The sequence below is a fragment of the Petaurus breviceps genome, unplaced genomic scaffold, assembly GCF_028583685.1.
Source record: "Petaurus breviceps papuanus isolate PSGF00001 unplaced genomic scaffold, PetGlider_PUasm1.0 226, whole genome shotgun sequence".
NCBI lineage: Eukaryota > Metazoa > Chordata > Mammalia > Diprotodontia > Petauridae > Petaurus > Petaurus breviceps.
This window is the reverse complement of record NW_027185890.1, coordinates 30,454-36,063: the sequence shown is the minus strand read 5'-3', so window position 1 is coordinate 36,063 and position 5,610 is coordinate 30,454. Positions and strand designations below refer to the sequence as shown.

Genomic DNA, 5,610 nt, shown 5'->3' with positions numbered 1-5,610 from the left:
CTTTCTTCCTTTCTTCCTTTCTTCCTTTCTTTCTTCCTTTCTTCCTCTCTCTCTCCCTCCCTCCTTCCATTCTTTCTTTTTCTTCCTCTCTCTTTTTTGTTTGAGTCTTCTTGTATGAAATGACTAATATGGAAATGTTTTATATGATTGCACATATATAATCTATATTGGATAGCTATCCCAGGAAGGGAGGAAGGAATAGAATTTGCAACTCAAAAAATTTTTAATGTAAAAAATTTGTTTTAGCATGTAATTGGGGGAAAAATAAAATATTATTTAAAAAATAATAGGGTCCCTAGATCCATATATGTTCTCATTTATAGAAGAAGAAACAGAGTCATATGATGGATTTATACAAGGCCATCATGCAAAGTCAGAGGCAGAATTGAGGATGTGGGCTTAAAGTGCTCTTCTTTTTAATCCTGGGCCATAGTGCACCGTGATGGGCAGGTGAACCAACCAGGCAACAGCCTTTGGGGTCATAACATATACTAATAGTCCATTATACTGAATATTATAAGGAGATATTACAAAGGAACCCAAGGTTCTTGTCAAGCCCATCAGATAGTCTGTAATCAATTAGAGATCAGGGAAAGCAAATCAACCAAGAAGCCCCATAAGCAAACTGAGGGGGGTTGGGGTTTTTTTTTTTGGAGGGCAGTTGGGGTTAAGTGACTTGCCCAAGGCCACATGGCTAGTTTTGTGTTAAGTGTCTGAGGCTGAATTTGAATTCAGGTCTTCCTGACTCCAGGGCCGGTACTCTATTCACTGCACCACCTAGCCGCCCCAGAGGGGGTTGTTTTAAAAGTTGAAGTGACTATAGTCAAATGGAATTGGTCTAGAAAGTCTTAAGGGGGTTGAGATGAATCTTCTTTAGTATACCTTGAGTTCAATGTCATATGTAACAGGGCATGGTAGTGCATGCCCATAGTCTCTGCTACCAGAGATCTGAGGTAGGACCAAAATTCATTTGGGGGTCCATACTAAGACTGGCAACAATATGTTGAAATGCCAAGGTGGGGGGGGGCATCAAGCTGCTTAAAGATAGGCAAACCAGTCAAGGCTGGAAACAGAGTAGGTCAGAGTTTCTGTTCTGATCAGCAGTGGGATCAGGCTAGTGATTATACTTCTGTTCTTCTAGTTCTGTGAGATAGAGACATCTGGTCTCAAAACTAAATAAGCAAAAGGGCAAGGAAACAAACAAACAAACACAAATGAGTAGAGAGAGAGCTTAAATGTGTAATGTTTTAAAAGAGTGCTCTTTGGTAGGAAGACAGGATAGTATCCCAAACTTGATCAGTGACCCCTGACCCCTAAGATAATTAGAAGGCAAAAGCAAGGGATAAAAAGCAACAAGCAGAGGTGTTACTGGAGAGGGGGCCAGCAAATTAAGTGAGGAGCAGGGGAAGGAGAGGACCACTCGGTGTCTTTCCAGACCATAATCAGTACTTCTGACGAGATTTTCCAGTTGATCTGTAATTACTGCCAGTTTTAAGATCGGTCTCCACTGATGCCACAACTGAGACGGGAGGTTCTCAAGAGCTGAGGGTTGACTGAGTACAGTATTCCATTAGTAATATTAGATAAGAAATAATTCCTCACTCTTTTCTTTTAAATTTAATTAATTTATTTTTAATTTTCAACATTCACTTCCATAGGTTTTTGAGTTTTAAATTTTCTCTGCTTCCCTCCCCTCCCCAAGATGGCATGCAATCTGATATAGGCTCTCTATACATTCATATTAAACATATTTTCACATTAGTCTTGTTGTAAAGAAGAATTAGAACAAATGGAAAGAAACTTAAGAAAGAAGAAACAAAACAAACAAAAAAAGAGAGAGCAAATAACATGCCTCCCTCTGCACTCAGACTCCAAAGTCCTTTCTCTGGATCTGGACAGCATTTTCCATAATGAGTCTTTTGGAGTTGTCTTAGAGTTTTGAATTGATAAGAAGAGATAAATCTATCAAAGTTAGTTATCCCACAATGTGGTCATTACTGTATACAGCTTTCTAATCAATTCACTTAGCACCCCTTCATACAAATCTTTCCAGGCTTTCTGAAGTCTGCCTGCTCATCATTTTTTATAGCATAATAGCATTCCATTACATTCATATACCACAACTTGTTCAGCCATTCCCCAATTGATGGGCTCAGTTTTCAGTTCTTATCACCACAAAGAGCTGCTATAAATATTTTCATACATGTGGGTCCTTTTCTCACTTGTATGATCTCTTTGGGCTATAATCCTAGAAGTGGTATTGCTGGGCCAAAGGGTATGCACATTTTTATAGCCCTTTGGGCATAGTTCCAAATTGCTCTCCAGAATGGTTGGATCAGTTCAAATAATCCTTCACTCTTTAGTTTCACCAGAGTGTTATGCAAAGATCTTAATAAACACTTTCCTGTCTCATAGATATGACCTAGTTAACATTTATTGAGCATCTGTAGTTTTCTAGGAACCATGAGAATAGATTATTGAAAAGTACTATTGAGGCGGAGCAAACTTACTCTCCTGGCTTGGGGGTCAGTGGATAACGCTGCTGCTGCTGCTGCTGCTGCTGCTGCTGCTGCTGCCTCCACCGCGAGCAGCAGTCGGAAACAGGGTGGGCCGGAGTGGTGCTATCGCCGTTGGCGTGTGCTGGGCCCTCTTCATCGGCTACTGATTTACTTCGACCGCAAGAGACCGAGCGACCCTAACTTCAAGAACAGGCTCCGAGAGCGAAGAAAGAAACAGAACCTTGCTAATGAGAGAGCTAGGCTTTCCAAGTTCCCTGATCTTAAAGATGCAGAAGCTGTTCGGAAGTTCTTTCTTGAAGAAATACAACTTGGTGAGGAATTACTAGCCCAAGGTGAATATGAAAGGGGTGTTGACCACTTGATAAATGCCATTGCTGTCTGTGGGCAGCCACATCAGTTGTTGCAAGTTTTACAGCAAAGTCTTCCATCACCAGTGTTCCAGATGCTTCTGACTAAGCTGCCAACAATTAGCCAGAGAATTGTGAGTGTACAAAGCTTGGTAGAAGATGATGTGGAATGAGAAACATGTCAACATAATAAAATCTTAATAAAAATTTTTTTTCAATAATTCTTAGCCCAGAAGATGAACAGCAATGGGGGGGGGGATGGGAGGAAGGGCAGACATGCTAGTTATGGACTATGTATTACACTGAAATCTACCAAAGTTGATTCTAACTTTGTGTAGATAGGTTTGCTTGGATTTCATTTATTTATCTTAGTGAGAAGTGTATTTTGATAAAAAATTTTCATTTTATAAATGCACTATGAAATATCTAAAGATCACTAATTTCATTTGTTACTAAAATATGCAGTTGTAAGATACATATGATGTGACACTACCACATGTTAAAAATATACCCAGTGCTCATTTTTGAAAAATAAAAGTTAAGGAAATAAAACTAAAATAAACACTCCATGTTAGAGAAAAAAAAGTACTATTGAAGCTATGAATACTCATGCACATATTATCACTGCCAAACTTTATAGATCTCTAGATGGATAATCAGAAAATGTCAATGACAGTATGAAACATAATTAGATTATCTACTAGAGTTCATGGGGACCATCATTACTGACCTAAGTTGCATCTACTTAAGCTATGGCTATGAACTATGCATCCTCCACCACACATAACAGGGGTGATTCAGTATCAGAAATGGAAAGAGGAATTTAAGAGATGTCTGTTGACTATAAGTCTATAATCTAATTCAGTTCAGCAGGCATTGAAGCATGCTACCCATCTATTGAGAGGTGTAGTAGACTCAAGAGACAGAATAAGACATATTTTCAGACAAAACCTGTATAGGAACTTGTTTGGTTTAACCACAGATATTTTTTACATTGGCTTCCTTTTTCTTTTTCTGTTCTTTTCCAGCAGGGGTGAGGGTAGATGAGAGGGAGAGAAAAGATGGAAATGGTATTGCTTCCACCCCCCCCCCCCAAAAGGCAAAAGAATAACTGAAAGATCTTTTGTAAAAAAAAAATGCACAAAAGAGAAAAGAAGGAAGGCCAGAATCACAGATAAGTTGGATACCTTTGAAAGTTACATGTATAATTTATTATATGTTAAAAAAAGAAACAAGTTATACCTAATAGAGATACTCAGTTTTCTTCTGTTCTACTATGTATCTGGAAATGTCCAAGTTCAGAATTAAGAAGAAAGAAAGAAAACAATTCAACAGACATTTATTAAGTACCTACTATGAGCCAGGGTGGCTTCATGATTTAATGGATAGAGTGAGAGACCTGGAGTCAGACTCATCTTCGTAACTTCAAATCTAGACTCAAACACTTACTGGCTTTGTGACCCTGGGTAAGTCCACTTTCCTCATCTGTAAAATGAGCTAAAGAAGGAAATGGCAAACCACTGCAGTATCTTTACCAAGAAAACCCCAAATGATATATACCTGTGGTATATCCTTCTGGCTTAGATTTAGGTAGAATTACAAATAAGCATGCAAGCCTATAATAAGCAACTCTCTTAGTGATAGTGTGACATCAACTACAGAGTCATGCATCTACCACTGACAGCCAAAAAGAGAAAGAAAAAAGAACCTTTCAAAGAGCTCTTGGATCATACAATCTAGACAATGTGAGAAGGGATCTTAGAGGTCATCTAGTACAATCCCTCATGGTCCAACCCTCTCACTCTGCAGATGATGAAATTGAGGTCCAGAAAGGTTAATTATATTAAGTGACTTTTCCCAGATCACAAAGCCAGGAATTCAATTTATGTCCTCTGGTTCCAAATCCAACACTCATTCTACTGTGTCAACATGCCTCCATGGTGGTTTTCTAGATGGGTGAATGGATCTTCCCATTTAGAACTATAGACTGAGCTATATGTATGTGTGTGTGTATACACACACATATATATGTGTATCTTTGTGTGTTTAAGTATATATGCATGCACATATATACTTATATAGTACATGTATATATGTATATCGATGTATGTGCATATATGTATAGATACATGTATATATAGTATGTACTACACACATACCTCTATACATATGATGCATCACTGCATAGTGGATTGAGAGCTGACCTCAGTAAGGAACACCTGGTTCAAGTTCCAATTCTGATACATATTGGTTGAGTCACTCTGGTAAAACACCTAATTTCTTAGTTCCCCAGGCTATTCTCTAAGACTGTAAATAACTGTGTAGGTGTGAACCTGCACTAGCAGAGGGAGTTTCCTCCCCAGTGGTTAACTATGCCAATGAAATAATAATTCTGTTTCCAAAATATAAAATGCGCATGTTTAGCTGGTGTATATATATATGTATATATATATACACATGTGTACACACATATATAAACATGCACACATCTATATGTATATGTACCCCAAGATAAGAATATATTTTCATTTCTTGATCTTAGTGGACTCATTTTCATTTAGGAAATAAATATTGAAGCAGATACCTTTCCTTTACATCTCCCTACATCTTACATCTCTTGCCAAGGCCAGTTTTATGAGCAGGTTTGAGTCAAGGTGCCTGAGAAAATCCTCCCCTTCTTCAACCACACAGACACACACACACACACACACACACACACACACACACACACACACACACACACA

General features: G+C 38.3%; 1 pseudogene; it reads left to right on the top strand.

The window, feature by feature from the left end:
- Positions 1 to 3,073, top strand: part of LOC138166806 (mitochondrial import receptor subunit TOM20 homolog) — a 7,400-nt pseudogene extending 4,327 nt beyond the window's left edge.
- The last annotated feature ends 2,537 nt before the right edge of the window (positions 3,074 to 5,610 follow it).